The following is a 16,698-nucleotide window of genomic DNA, read 5'->3' on the forward strand; positions in this document are numbered from 1 at the left end:
TGATTGCTGTGGCTAGGGCTTCCAATACTATGTTAAATGAGAGTGGTGACAGTGGGCATCCTTGTCTGGTTCCTGTTCTGAGAGGGATAGCTTTCAGTTTTTCTCCATTGAGAATGATATTTGCTGTGGGTTTGTCATATATGGCTTTATTTTCTTGAGGTATTTTCCTTCTGTACTCATTTTATTTAGAGTTTTTATCATAAATTGATGCTGTATCTTGTCAAATGCGTTCTCTGCATCTATTGAGAAGATCATGTGATTTTTATTCTTTATTTTGATAATGTGGTGTATCACATTAATTGATTTGCAGATGTTGCACCATCCCTGCATCCCTGGGATGAAACCCACTAGATCATGATGTATGATCTTTTTAATGTATTCTTGTGTTCGATTTGCTAGTATTCTGTTGAGAATTTTTGCATCGATGTCCATCAGTGATATTGGCCTGTAACTTTCTTTTTTTGTGTTGTCTTTGTCTGGCTTGGTATCAGGATAATATTGGCTTCATAGAATGAGTCAGGAAGCCTCCCCTCCTCTTCAATTTTTTGGAAAATTTTGAGAAGGATGGGTACTAAGTCTTCTTTGAACGTTTGGTAGAATTCACCAGGGAAGCCATCTGATCACTTACTTTTATTTTTTAGGAGATTTTTGATTACTATTTTGATCTCCTTACTGATGATTGGTCTATTCAAATTATCTACTTCTTCTTGATCCAGTTTTGGAAGGTTGTTTGATTCTAAGAATTTATCCATTTCTTCTAGATTATCCAATTGGTTGGCATGTAGCTTTTCATAGTATTCTCTTATAATCTTTTGTATTTCTGAGATGTCCATTGTAATTTCTCCTCTTTCATTTCTGATTTTATTTATTTGAGCGTTCTCTCTCTTTTTCTTGGTGAGTCTAGCTAAATGTTTGTCAATTTTGTTTATCTTTTCAAAGAACCAGCTCTTGGTTTCATTGATTTTTTCTATTGCTTTTTTAGTCTCTATTTCATTTATTTCTGCTCTGCTTTTTATTATTTCCTTCCTTCTGCTGATTTTGGGCTTTGTTCTTCTTTTCCAGTTCCTTTAGGTACACTGTTACATTGCTTATTTGGGATTTTTCTTATTTGTTGAGGTAGGCCTGAATTGCCATAAACGTCCCTCTTAGAACTGCTTTTGCTGTATCCCATAGATTTTGGCATGTTGTATTTGTATTTTAATTTCCATTTGTCTCCAGATATTTTTTGATTTCTTCATTAACCCAGTCATTGTTCAAGTAGCATTTTGTTTAATCTCCACATTTTTGTGCCTTTTCTGATTTTCTTCCTGTAGTTGATTTCTAGTTTCATCCTTTGTGGTCCAAAAAGATGCTTGGTATTATTTTGATCTTCTTAAATTTACTTATACTTGTTTTGTGGCCTAATATGTGATCAATCCTGGAGAACATTCCATGAGCATTTGAAAAGAATGTGTATTCTGTGGTTTTTGGATGGAATGTTCTATATATACCCACTAAGTCTATTTGGTCTAATGTGTCATTTAAGGCCAGTGTTTCCCTATTGAACTTCTGTTTGGATGATCTATCCATTGATGTAAGTGAAGTGTGAAGTTCCCTACTATTATTGTGTTACTGTCTATTTCTCCTTTTATGTCTGTTAATAATTGCTTCATATATTTAGGTGCTCCTATGTTGGGTGCATAGATATTTACAAGCATTATATCCTCTTGTAGGATTGTTCCCTTTATCATTATATAGTACCCTTCTTTGTCTCTTGTTACAGTTTTTATTTTGAAGTCTATTTTGTCTGATATAAGATTGCTAGCCCCACTTTCTTTTCTTTGCTATTTACACGGAGTATCTTTTTCCATCCTTTCACTTTCATTTTGTGAGTGTCTCTAGGTCTGAAGTGTTTCTCTTCTATGCAGTGTACATATGAGTCTTGTCTTTTTATCCAATCTGCCACCCTATGACTTTTGATTGGAGCATTTAGTCCATTGACATTTAAAGTAGCTATTGATAAATATATACTTATTGCCATTTTTTTCTGGATGTTTTAGTAATTCCTCTCTCTTCCTTTCTTCTTCTCTTACTCTCTTCCCTTGTGGTTTGATAGGTTTCTTTAGTAATATATTTGATTTCTTTCTTCTTACTTATTTGTTTATTTATTATAGGTTTCTGGTTTGTGATTACCATGAGGTTCCTATACAATATTCTATGTATGTAGCAATCTATATTGAGTTGATAGTCTCTTTAGCTTGACCTCTTTCTAAAGGCTCTACTCTTTTACTCCCATCCTTCCACATTTTATGTTTTTGAAATCATATCTAATCTGTTGTTTTGTGTGTGTTTATCCATTACCCTCTTATCATTGAAATAGATAATTGTGGTACTTTTGTGTTTTAACCTTCATATTATCTTCATAGGTGGTTGATCTGTTACCTTTACTATATTTTTGCCTTTACCAGTAATTTTATTGCCTGGTTTGGGGGGAAGGTTTAAATAATTTTCTTATTCCTATTTGTGGTCTTCTCTTTCCCACTTAAATAAGTCTCTTCAGCATTTCTTGTAGAACTGGTTTCTTGGTGATAATCTCCTTTAATTTTTCCTTATCTGGAAAGCTCTTTGTCTCTCCTTCCATTCTGAATGATAATCTTGGCTGTAGATTTTTTCCTCTCAGCACTTTAAATACATCATGCCACTCTCTTCTAGCCTCTAGAGTTTAGGCTGAGAAGTCCGTCAACAGCCTTATGGGCTTTCCTTTGTATGTCACTTGTTGCCTTTCTCTTGCCATTTTTAAGATTCTCTCTTCATCTTTAATTTTGGACATTTTAATTACAATGTGTCATGGCGTAAGCTTCTTTGAGTTTATCTTGTTTGGAGCTCTCTGTGCATCCTGTACCTGGATGCCTGTTTCCTTACTTAGGTTAGGAAAGTTCTCAGCTATTATTTCTTCAAATAGGTTCTCTGTCCCTTTGTCTCTCTGTTCTCCTTCTGGGATACCTATAATACGAATGTTAGTGCACTTGATATTGTCACAGAGTTCCCTTAAACTTTTCTCATTCTTTTTAATTCTTTTTTCTTTCATCTGTTTAGCTTGGGTGATTTCCTCTAGTCTTTCCTCCAGCTCGCTGACCTGTTCTCCTGTATCATCTACTCTGCTATTGAGTCCCTTTAGTGAATTTTTCATTTCCAGTATTGTATTCTTCATTTCTTATTGGTGCTTTTTTATATTTTCCAATTCTTTGTTGACATTCTCACTGTGTTCATCCAGTCTTCTCCCAAGATCAGTGAGCATCCTTATGAGTTTTTGTTTGAACTCATTGTCAGGTATATTGATTATTTCTGTTTCATCTAGTTTTTTCTGGGGTTTTGTCCTGTTCCCTTGCTTAGAATGTATTCCTTTGCCTCCTCATTATGCCTCTTTCTCTGTGCTTATATCTATGTATTAGGTGAATCAACTATGTCTCCTGATCTTGGAGAAGTGGCCTTATGTAAGAGAGGCCTTTTGAAGCCCAGAAGTGTGCTTTCCACTTGTAACCAGTCCATATGATCCAGGAGTGACCCCTATGTGGGCTATTGTGTCCTTCTGCTGTGGCAGCATTGCTCTTACTGCAGGTTCCCAGGGTGTCTGATCTTTCCCTCTCTGTCCAGCTGTTTGTAAGTTGGGTTAGAGGAGCCCCAGCACTATTGGCTACAAGGTCTAGTAGCACAGTCCTGTTGCAGTTTTCCTGTTAATTGAGTAGGTACCCAGTGTAGCTGGTTGCTAGGCTCAGGGGCTTACAGTTTCTGTAGGCCTCAGGCCTGCAAAGCTGTTGTCAGCTCTCTTAGGATTGCAGCTGAGTGGGGCTTGCCTGGGCATGGGAGCACCCAGTTGTTTCAGGTTTTGGAGGTGGGGCTGATCCTCTTTGTAGCTGTTTGTGAAGCACGGGGTCTTCTGCCACTGGTAAACCCCACCACCCACAGGTCCACCCACACTGTCAACAGTTCCTGGTCTGTGCACACTTCCCAACCCCATACCCATCTCCCCATTGCATAGGTCCCCACCTCTCCACCAATGTACCCACAGTTCACCTGGTCCTCACACAGGCCCTGTCCCACAGAGGCAGACACACTCACCTCCCTGTAGAGGATCAAGGCACCCAGTCTATGCAGGCTGACATGTAGCCTGAAGGCTTACTGCTGGGCAGGACTGGTCCCTAGGGTGGGCTGCCTGCCATGGCTGAACTGGATTAAATCTGCACTCTAGTGGGTGTGGCAGACTCCAGGGCTAACAGGCCACAGGAAGAACTTCAATGGCTTCTGCCAGCGTCTGTGTCAGCATGCCTGTACTAGGTCTCAACAATGGCTGCCATAAGGTATAATTTTGAAATAAAGGGGACTATTTGAACACATATTTTTAGGGAGTCCTTGACACAGCACAGAATTAGAACGGTATTTTGCTAGAAATCACCCAACCCAGGACAGCATGTGACTGAATCCAATGTCAATAAGATCCAGTAAAGAACTGAACATAAGAAATGTCTCAATTATTGTACTGTTTCAGACACATTTCTGTAAAGCCTTCCAGGACCAGTTCAAATGACCACATCTATTATCAACAGAGTGATTAGGAATTGTCTTTCAGAAATACTACAAAGTCACATAGCTGTAGCTATAGCCAGGGCATGCACAAAAGAAGAAATCGTGATCTGAAACAACCTCAGGACCAAGGTCCTCCTCCCCACAGAACCTAAAGACCGAGACATGACTGGAACTTGAAAGTTGGACTCTTACCAGAAGCAAGGGGTCCTTCATTCAGGAAGATCTGGTGTTAAAATTCTTCCCCATCTCATCAAAAATGTTTAGATCCCCATCAAAATGTTTAGAACCCCATCATAAATGTTTATAACCTCATCAAACATGTTTAGAACCCTATGATAAATGTTCAGAACCCTCTCATAAGTGTTTAAAACCTTACCATAAATGCTTGAAGCCTGCCAATCAACACCTGTCCCACCAGCATTTCCATGTGCCAGCCTGTTCTTAACCTCTTAAATTTTGCCTCAAATCCTGAACTGGGGAGACAGATCTAAGGTCACATGCCTCCTGTCTCCCTGCAGATTGATCCCACAGAATAAAAGCTTATTTCTACCCCCAAAGGCCAATTCCAGAATTAATTGGCTTGTTTATGTACATCGGGCAGAGAACCCCAACTTTGTGCAATAACATTTCTACTCAACCATAATTTTTTATAAAAATGCCCTGTTATATTCCTGAGGAGAAATGAAGCAGATTTAGAAGGAAAAAAAACAAAAACGAAACATGGAAATGTCTTTCAGCAATTTTTTTTTATGTTTAGCTACGTCTTCCAAAATTGACTGAAGAATTAACCTTTTCTTTTTCATTACAGTGAAGTCTGGGGTTATTTATGCCTGTTAGAATTCTGAAAAATTATAAATGGAATTAGCATTAGCTAAGGTGTGATTTTAAATTTTAGAGTGAAAGCATCAAATTGACATTGTTCGATTTCCAGGGGAAAAAAATCCCATTGCTATGGAAACAAATGCGGATGTAGCCTCTATTTACTTTAAACTTCTTTGTCTCCAAAGGTTAATTCTGACTTGAGGTTAATTTCTACAAACACACACACAAGCACACACACGCATGTGCACATGCACACACACATTGTTGAACTTCAAAAACACAGCACCAAACTTTACTAAGTGAAAGTAATTTCCTGGCAGCATTTCCTGGCAGCGGTCTCTTACTTATTGTTAAATTCAAGGATGGTTCCTACTAGTTGACAAGGTGGGATGGACTTTAGAATCCAATTCATTCCTCAGGGAGCACCTGCCTAGGGATAGTTCTGTCTACTTCACAGTTTTCTCCTGGTCCCTCCCCTCCATGGCTTATAACCATTTAACATTTGGGTAAATTCAGTGATTCTAGGCATGGCAGAGGAAACACAAAGAATAGACCTAAATTTCTACAAAAACACCAAGAGCTGACCAGCTCATTATGCAGCTTGCCTCACCAGCTTCTGATATTAATGGCCACTTCATCTCTCTCTGCACCTCTGTTTTCTGTCTATAATTTGAGAAACAGTCTTTCCCTACTAGGTTAACTATGAGAAACAATGAATACTTATAAAATAAAATTTTATCATATCTTCGAAATTGGTTATTAAAATTAATACCAGTAATAGATATTATTTCAGCAGTGTAGCAAAGGCAGGTGAGGCATTAGAGTCCTTCACTGTCCAGAGAAAAGTCCCATAACAATGTCCTTCCAATGCCCACGTGGTCTAATTACTGTGAATGTGTGGGTTTTATCCTGACATGCAGAGTAGAACAGCTATTTGTAGTAGTCGGGACTTTGGTGTTTAGTTTACATTGCTTCTCAAGAACGAAGGAATTTGAATTTCTTGTCACCAGCAAAATCAATCTATAAGTGTTGCCTTCTTGGTTTCTGTAATATCCCAGGTTTTCAAAATGATAGTAGTATAAAATCCCGTGTGAAAATACTTTGATTCATTTGTATTCTGTTTTTATTCAGTCCTTTCCTCTTTCGAGCCTTGATTAGTGTTTATTTCCTGTTCTGTATTTCTTGACCATGAAAAGAGATGAACAAACTAGAACAAAACTTGCTACTAAACAATATCTCGAATTTATCTCAGTATTTTCTTCCTTCACTTACTAACCAGAACTGTCAGAGCAAAATATGGGTTAAGATCAGCATTTTGAGTTTTTTTCAAGTGGATGGAGGTAAGTCATATTTACTTTATTTCTAATCATCCTTATAACTTGCAAAGCAGTATAGTGAACAACTAGCATGGGTTTCAAAGGCAACTATATTTTAAATATCCAATTTCCCACTTATTAATATTGGTTCAGAATATTTCAGATCAAAGTTACAGAATTCATCCAAAGTGCTTTAAGAAAGAAAAAGGAGAATGATTGTTCCCAAGCTAGGTTGTCCAGAAGTTCATCATGTCGTCAGAACTTCTTATTTTTCTGTAATTTCCTGTTTGGTTCCCTGCAGGTAGCACCTTTGGCTATAGCAGTTGCTAAAGAAAAAGTTATCTGACGTTTGTCAAAGGAGTTAGGCAGACTGTATTTAGGACTATTGTGATAGGTGTAGGGACTACTCCAATGGGGTTTCACAGGAGGGGAGACACATTGGACTTAATTCTGAATACAAGAAGGAAAAGTGGGGATTTATAGCCAAGGAACAGGGTGGGGGGAGTCAGTGGATGAAACACTTTTTATATTGTGAAACATATCATGTGAATAAGAATATAAAAACTTAAGTGTAGTTTAAAGAATAGTAAAAAAATGAACACACATGAACTCAGCACAGAGACTAATAAAATATGGTCGATATCTTTGAAACTTCTGTATGGCCCTCTCCACTTTAACTCCTCCCCTTCAATGATCACTTTTAAATATTATTTATCATTCATAGTTTTTCTCCATGATTATACCATCCCAAACAATATATTGCTTGATTTATTTCTATATTTGAACTCTATATAAACAGAATCACATGGTATGTGGTCCTCTCTGACCAGTCTCATTTACTCACACTATGGTTTGGAGATTTATCCACAATTACATGTATAGTTTTAATCAATTTATTTTTACTGAATCAGATTAGTTCAGAATTTTGAGTGAGACTTATGGGGCTGCAATCAAGGTGTCAGTAGGGTCTGTGTTTCTTTAGAAGTCTCTGGAGAGGAATCCATTTCCTTGCATTTTTCAGCTTCTGGATTAGACATATAAAAATGGGATTCTTATATCTTCTCACAAAATTTTATTTTTATGTACTGTCCTGAACTTTTAACTTTTTGTGTTACAATCTCTACCAATATGTTTGCTTTGAAGTCTATTTTGTCTGAGATTAATATAGTTCTACAACATTTCTATGTTGTAGTTAGTATTTGCTTAGTTTATCTTTTTTGAACTTATATTCTCAAACTTCCTGTGTTCTAATGTTTTAGATAAATAAATATATATGTATACACATATTCATATTTTTGTTGTTGTTGAGGAAGATTAACTCTGAGCTAACGTCTGTGCCAGTCTTCCTCCACTTTATATGCAGGTCACTGCCACAGCATAGCTGATGAATTCTGTAGGTCTGCACCCAGGATCCGAACCTGCAAACCCAGGCCACCAAAGTAAAGCACACCAAACTTACCCACTATGCAATGGAGCCAGCCCTAGATTGAATATATTTTAAATACATGCTATTGGGCATTTTTTATAGCCACTTGACATTCTTTGTCATTTTAACTGGAGAATTTAGGCCATTTATATTTACTGTGATTACTGTATGTTTGGTTTTATTTCTACTTGTTTGGATGTACTGTGCTGTTTGTTATTCTTTTAGTGGCTATTTTGTAAAATAAAGTTTCTATTTTGGAAAAATTTTAGGTTTACAATGAAGTTGCAGAGATAATACAGACAGTTCCCATATAGCTCTCTCCCAGTGTCTCCTATTGCTAACATTTTACATTATCCCAGTATTTTTATCAAAACTAAAGAACCAACATTTGTACATTACTACATAAACTCCAGATTTTATTTAGATTTTACTAATACTCTTTTTTGTTATTGTTCCAGGATCCAATTCAGGTTACCACATTGCCCTTAGACTCCAGCTCTTTTAACATGCATGCCTAACAAAGTATACCTTTTATCAATATGCACATCCACCTCTCAAATTATCCAAACAAATTTGAATATTTTAATTGTCATCACTCCTATTTTGACTTATATGTTATGGTGGTCCAGTATTTTAGTTTTAGCTTTTATTATGCCCCAAAGTTAAACATTGCTATTATCATTACTATTATATACATTTTACATTTGATTAGAATTGCATATTTGCCAACATAGTTATTTAAATTTTACATTCATGCTAAACACTCTACTTAGAAACATTTTCCTTTTTCTTGAAGGCATCTTTCAGAATTTCCTCAAGTGAATGTCTTTTGGTGACAAATTTGTCAATCTTTATTTTATCCTCATTAACAAAAGATAGTTTTCCTGGGAATAAATACCAAACTGGCAGTGATTTTTCTTAGCATGTTGAAGATGTCATTCTGCTGGTTTCTGGCTTCTGGTTTTGAGAAGTTAGAAATAGTAAAATTTCTGTTCCTCTGTAGGTGGCCTGTTGTTTTCTCTGTCTTCTTTAAATATATCTTTTTCTTTCATATTCAAATATTTCATGATGATGTGTTTGTGTAGATTTTTTTACCTGTTTGTAATTCATTGGGTTCTCTACATCTGAGGATTGGCTCCTTTCAACAATTCAGCAATTCTGATGCATTCTCATTCACTATCTCTTAGATAGTGCCCTTTCCATTTCATTTCTATTACTTACCTCTGGAATTATATCTAAGATATATATAATATATCTTATCACTCTTATCTTCCACAAGCATAGGAGTGAATCAGCCTTTCATAATTTTCTTCACCTTGCCTTTTTGGATCTTTATCCTAGATTTATTTAGGTCTATTTTTCAGTTCACTGGGTTTCTCTTCAACTATGTCTATTCTGCTTAATCCATCCATAGGATTTTAAGTTTATTTTGTACATTTTTAATTTCTAGAAGTTTTATTTGATTTTTCTCCCAATTTGTTGGTTTTTTACATTCTTGTCTTCTCCACTTTTAAAGCTTATTTTGAATTTATTTAGACATATTCCATAGTTATTTTGCATTCAATTTTACCAGAAGTCTTTGTGGGTCTGTTCTGGTATCTCTTGGCTCATCTATTTTCATGGGACCTTGTGTGCTTTGTGACTTTTGACTGTAGGCTGCTAACTTTCCTTAGAATTGTTTCTGTGGGAAAACCTTGAGGCCTTCATTAAAGTTTTTCAGACGTAATTTTTATTTGCTTTTATCTCTAGCTTGGGGTCACTTCCAAACATAGACCACTTTAGATTTGCTGCTTGTGGTTTTTCAGACCACACAGATAGAATAAATCAAGATCACACATCTACATGGGGGCTGAATTTAGTTACACATTCTCAGATGACATTATTTTTTCTTCCACCTCCCATAGAGGTAAAGACAATTAAATTTCCTTACTTTCTCCTTCTTCCCAATGAGGTTTCTTTCTTACTCATCCTTATACTAAGAATGTAAAGAATGTAATTCTCTGCAGATTCAGCTTTATTTATAAGTTTTCTGTCGGGTTCTCCACTGTACGTAGTTTTGAAGCTTACGGTCCATCCTCTTTGCTTCTTCAGCCTTCAGAAGGGAAGCTCAAAGTCTCAGTCCAGATAATTCCAGATTAAAAGCCAGTACGAACACTTGCTTGCCTTCCAGCATTCCAGTTTGACTTTTGTTTTGCTTCTGCATATTCCTCCGTTTTTATCAGTGAGTTTAAAAAGATTTTCAAAATGTGCTCACTTCAGCAGCAGCATATACTGAAAAATTGGAATGACACAGAGGAAATTATGACGGTCTCTGCACAAGGATGACATGACATGCAAATTCGTGAAGTATTCTATATTTTCAAAAAAAGATTTTAAAAATATATTTTAGCCAGAGTTTTACTTGTTTTAATCAGAAGAGTCATTCTAGCTATCTAATTTACTAAATTGATGGAAACAAAAATCCCTGGGAACAAAAAAGCTTTAGACTTATTTTTAGATTCTGTTTTTGTTTCATAGGAAAGTTCCACAAGCCGTGTTATGCAATTTGGAATAATATAATTCATGAATGTCCTAGTCTGTTTTATGTGCATGTTGGATAATATATATAAACTGATACTTCATAAACAATAGCACACAAAGTAAAATATACTCAACTTATCTAAAACTTATCGAGAATTCCACTGTCTAACTTAGACAATTGGGGGAAATTTTGTCTCTGTTTCTTCATCAATCATGGTGTAAGACCAGGACTAAAATTAACTCTACGCATATCTTTTGTTTATCAACACAAATCACGTACAAATTGCCACAGCACTGACTGGCACAAAATGATCTTGAGTGGACTAATGGACATAAATGGAAAGTCAGGTAATCTTGAGTAGAAAGCTAACTATCAATAGTGTGCCTTTTTACTTTGGTTTACATTATGTCCTTATACCTTCAGGCATTTATGTTTGATCATTATTTGTCAAATCACACAAATAAACAATCTTTTGAGTTTTATAGGTTTTCTGAATCAAGAGTCAGTTTGAACTATAAACTTTTAACCCTCAAATTTTTTAACTCTATTTCTAAATGTCATTGGTTAAGAAGTTTGCTGTTCTTTGTGTCAGAACTAAATCCCTATTCACATATTCTTAATCCAAGATGTTCTGCTCTCGTGGTGTCCTTCTACAAATTGGATGTAACTGTTAACAGATTTGATGCAGATTCCTGCTGAATCATGATTCAGTAACTGTTGGACCATTTTTCTCATGGATGTTTGGCCTTAGAGCAAACAAGATACACCAGCCAGTTGTCCCGTCCCTGAGGTAACTGTTGATCAGAAGCAAGCATGGTCATGAGTTGTCCATTTACCTAAGCTGTCAAAACAAGAATTATTTCTCACTGATTCATTTTTTCCTAAGACCTGTTCAGAGAACTTGGGGTCTATTAATTATTGGTTCAATTGACTTATCATACTTAAGAAAAATCAAAATATTCCTCCAGTTGGTAATTACTGACCACAAAATACTCTATTTGACGTATTGTACTTTTAAGCCAAAATAGACTAAATATCTAGTCCTAAATCAGTTTGAATTTTATCACATTTTTCTATAATCTTAACAACATTCTGTGGAATTCTCCCCTACCTGGTGGGAAAATCACAATCAGAATTTTAAGAAATCTATTCAGAGGTAAGAGAGGCAGGCAAAAAATCAAGAATGACTTGGAGATTTTGGGCTCAAATAACAAGGAGATCTTGGGGAGCCATTAATAAAAACAAGGAAGTCAAGAGAAAGAGTGTCTAGAGGGAAGGGGAAGAGGAGAAATTAATTTTTTGATATATTAATTTTGAATTAAAAATGCAAAAGTGAAAGGAATCAGTTATTTAAACGTAAAAATGAAATGAGTATTGGTAAATAACACAGGCAATTCAAAACCCAAGAGCAACTTAAAGTATTAATAAATCTGACAATATAACCATGAAAACTTTCGAATGACAAGAAACACCATAAGCAAAGTCTAAAGACAAATGACAAATTGGATATAACATTTGGTAACTTATAATAAAGAGTCAACATCTTTAACTCTTGAAGGACTCCTAAAAATTGAGAATTACAAAAAAGCAACACAAGAAAAATATGAATGGGCAGTTCACAAAAAATTAATTCAACTTTAAACACAGGAAACAATGATTAGTCTCACAACAAGAGAGAGACAAATTGTAACTCACTAAGAAACCATTTCCTACCTATCGGATTGGCAAAATCCATGATCTCTTTTGATAAGACTGTGAGGAAACAAGTATTGCAATGTATTTTTTGACAGGAATGCAAAGTTATACAATTCCCACAGAGCAAATTAGACAAAATATAATCAAATTACATGCATATTCATTTTTCATTGACTTAGCAATCCCACTTCTAGGAATGTATCTCAAAGATACATTGGGAAAAACTGACATGATATAGATATATCATATATCTCATATATGGCAATATTGTATATAAATATGTTGATATTAATATACAAAATATTAATTAATATAAAATATTAATTACAAACAATGCTGCTAAAGCATTGCTTTTGCTTTTTATAGCTTTGCTTGCAAAGACAAGACTCAAATGTCCAGCAATAGAAGTCTCGTTGAATAAGCTAGGTTTATTCACATCCACTCAAGGGAGTCTTATGCAGCTATAAAAAGGGATGAGAGAGAGTTCTATATACTGGTAATCTCCAAGATATATTGTTAAGTGAAAAAGGCAAGTGTACAACAGTATTAATAGTTTGCTAACTGCTGTATGTGAAAAGGGACAATATAAATTTGTATGCATAGTTGCTTAATATTTTCACAATGTCAATGGAAAAATAAACCAAAAATTAATAGAAAGGCTAGCCAATGAAGGGTGGATAAAATAGGAATGAAAGCAAATTTTTCTGAATTTATATTGTCACAAAATTTTGACTTTGGAAATGTATACAAATTTTTACATAATTAAAAATTAATTATAATTAATTACATTAATTAAACAGAAAAATTCCCTCAAAACCGAAAAACAGATGGAAACAAATGAACTAACTGTATATCAATTTAGCAGCGTAATCAAAAACAGGGAAACACATTCCCTTATGAGCATTTAAAACATGGTACTTTAACTGCAAATCCCTAGTGGAATGTAATCCAAGAACCAAAATAAGTGCAAGAAAATTTGAAACAATATTGTAGACTTGTTAAAAAGAATTAGAATTGTTATTTTCAAAACATCATGGGTACTTGCATGATGAAGCAATGAGTAATTACATTAATGTCATTAGGAATCAAAATTTTTAAAATAAGAGAAATGAGGTACAAGTGTAAAATCAAAGAAGTTGGCTAAAAATCATGTAATCTTATATTTAAATTGGAAATAGTAGTGTGACTCATTGTTTTCTTGTCTTTAAAAGAAGGAGGCGGCAACGATTCCACAGCTCTTTGCATTGAGAAGGCCTGGCAGTGATGCCCCAGCAGGAAGGAATACTCCTAGAGCCGATATTCTGCTCTCTAAATCCCCCCTCTCTGAAAGAAGCCAAGGCTCCTTCGTAAAATACTGCTTCTAGGTCTGGAGCAGGAATGTGCAGGATTTGCTTGGGATATCCTATCATACTGGAAAGCAAGAAAGTTAGCGAAAACAAATGGGCAAGGGGACACAGAAGCCCATTTCAAGGGGGCTCCCATAGCCTAAGCTGCAACAATATGAGCAACAAAAAGATTAATGACTGCAACAAAATGAACCCCATTAGATGTTTAAAAAAACGAAAAATCCATGAGATCATAATGAAATGGACTCCTTCAGAGAACAAAATAAAACACCTCGTTCATCATCATTGAAGGTTACGAAGGTATCAACTAATTACTCTGAAAATCCATAAATAATGGCAACAAATAAAATATGCAAATTGTCTTTCTTGCATGAATTATATTTCAGGGTAACTAAATTATTGATCAAGGAAAGTTCTTACAGAACAATTCCAAGTAAACAAAGAGAAAATGACATAATTAGAAAAATCACCATTTTTCAACCCATAATGATATGGGGGATCTAGACAATGATTACCAAATAGTGCTAAAATCATTAGTTTGGTGGGGAACTTTACAATGAAGATATCAGACTGACATAAACAGAACCCAATGAACACTATTAGCGTTAATAAGTAAAAAAACTTATGTGCCTAATTAAATGATTCTTTAGAAAATATACAGCACCAACTGTGTGTGATCTACTTTCCTAAACAATTGAACTGAATCTAATCAGGCCTCTAGCTCCAACTATTAATCTACAGGAATTATTGAGTATATATGAAATAAGATTGGCCAAATATGGATCACTTTTAAGCTGGGTGATGACAACAAGGGAATTCATTGCATTATTCTCTCTTTGTGTACCTATGAAATTTTCCATTAAAACAGTGTTTTTATAGACAGATGTATGGGTTGGCCTGGTGGCATAGTGCCTACATTTGTGCACTCCAATTTGGTGGCCCAGGGTTCTTGGGTTTGGATCCCAGGTGCAGACCTACACACTGCTCAAACCATGCTGAGGCAGTGTCCCACATACAAAATAGAGGAAGACCGGCACAGACATTAGCTCAGGGCTAATCTTCCTCACCAAACAAACAAACAAACAGAGAGGTGTAGAGGAATATATTGGATGAAAGCTTAAGGTTGGAAATTAACATGGAAGCCAAGTGAGGTAGAGAGTTGAGGTAAGCAAGGTTATTTAAAGAGAGCAAGAAAAAATAAAGCAGTCAAGGAAAAAGCTGCAGGAAATATGATATTAAGAAGTGGGAGGAGAAAAGGGGTCAATGAAGGGAGCAGAGGGATATTTGCAAGAGAGAGCAAGCCAGCCAGGAGGAAGCTACGTCATGGACTCCTGGGTCAGCCCACAGGGCCCAGAGCAAGCTTGTGAAAGGAGAGATGCCTACTTGCGGAGGGAGAAAAGAAAGAATGTCGCTGATATAAAAACTGGGCAATTTAAGGTGGATATAAGGGAGACAAAGGAGCTCAAGTCAGAGCTCACGCTTCTTGTCAATAGGAAACAGCAGCACCTCCTGAGGTGGGCGGCCCTCAGGAGGAATCGTTCTAATTCACCAAAAACAACTTTCCTTTTTCCTCTGTCTGTAACCAGGAAACAGGCAGCTTCACAGACTCTGAAGCCTGGGTTTAAATACGGAGAAGATGCGACTAGTTGTGTTTGATATGTCAAGAAAGGCCGGAAAACCGTTACAGAAATCCTCTTGATGGAGTTTTCATCTTTGAAAAGCAGATCCAGAAACTACAAAATCTGCCAGAAGAGGAAAAGTTGATGATTTAAAAATATCTTGATGAGAATATAACATCCCTCACTGAGAAAATCCCACTTCTCATTATTCTCTACCATGAGGTCTCCAATTAACACCCACTGTGCTGCCTCATTCTGAGTGTTACCACGTACTGAATTCAGGATCTTTCTTCCAATTCTTGGAGGATTTTGGCTGTGGGTAACCCTTGGGTATAGGTCCTAGAGATATGGGATTGCAATAGGAATTTTAAAAATATTTTCTCCTCCTCACCTCTAGTTTCTTTCAGAGGCAGGCAGAATTTTCCCCAACACATTACAGCTACACAACGTCTTTCCCCCAACTTCCTAGGAATAAAATCCTGGCTTCTTATTGCTAAAACCTACAAGAAAAATTAATTCCCAACATATCGTCACATACAGTCCATCTGGGAAAGCGAGTTACTCATGGCCTCAATGAAATTTGGCAGGATTTTTATTACTACACCATTAGTGCCTGCACGTGGGGACAGCATATGTATTAATAATTAGAGAAATCTCATATGGGATGACATCACCTACATATGAGCTGAAGTGTATGCCCTTATACAGTAAAACCAAATTTTTTTCTGGCAGTGACCTAACTCATTAGGATCCTAAGTCGTGTTGCCTGAAAATCTGAAAAAAAAAATTCTGAAGAGTTGGCTTACAGGACAGCTTCATGAGTTCCCAGCTTTGCTCAAATCCCTGTGACACTGGGCAGTACGGTGATCTTTTGGAACCGGAGTTCCCCAGGGATGTGATTTTTCTATATTTTGGGGTGTGTTTGGTGGACTAAATTTGAGGAGTTTGGTCAGCCAGTAAAGGTGAGGGAAGATTCTATTGCTTATTTATTTAAAAAAGGTAATTCTTAAAAGCACCTTTGTGATGGTTTCCTCGACTCTTTTAGAGTATTTCAGATTTAATTAGATCTGTACAGGGGTTACGCCCAAGCAATGGAAACTAATGGTAGGAGTTTAATAGGCTAATAAGTGAATGATTTGAGAACATATGGGGTTTTCTAGTGATGATAATACAATTTTATCCAAGTTATAGCTGAAAATGCCTCTAAGTATGAAAGACACGGATGCCCAACTAGTATCTCAAAAGAAAACCCTCCACAAGGAAGCACTCTTTAGAACTGTCTGATAGAACTTCCTGTGATGCTGGATGTTCCATGACCGTACTCTCCAATACTGTAGCCACTAGCCACATCATGACGACTGAGTACTCGAAATGTGCCTGGTGTAACTGA

General features: G+C 36.1%; 1 pseudogene; it reads left to right on the forward strand.

The window, feature by feature from the left end:
- Positions 1-10,373: 10,373 nt before the first annotated feature.
- Positions 10,374-10,488, forward strand: LOC139080848 (U6 spliceosomal RNA; annotated as a pseudogene).
- The last annotated feature ends 6,210 nt before the right edge of the window (positions 10,489-16,698 follow it).

This window comes from Equus przewalskii, chromosome 32 (genome assembly GCF_037783145.1).
Source record: "Equus przewalskii isolate Varuska chromosome 32, EquPr2, whole genome shotgun sequence".
Taxonomy (NCBI): Eukaryota; Metazoa; Chordata; class Mammalia; order Perissodactyla; family Equidae; genus Equus; species Equus przewalskii.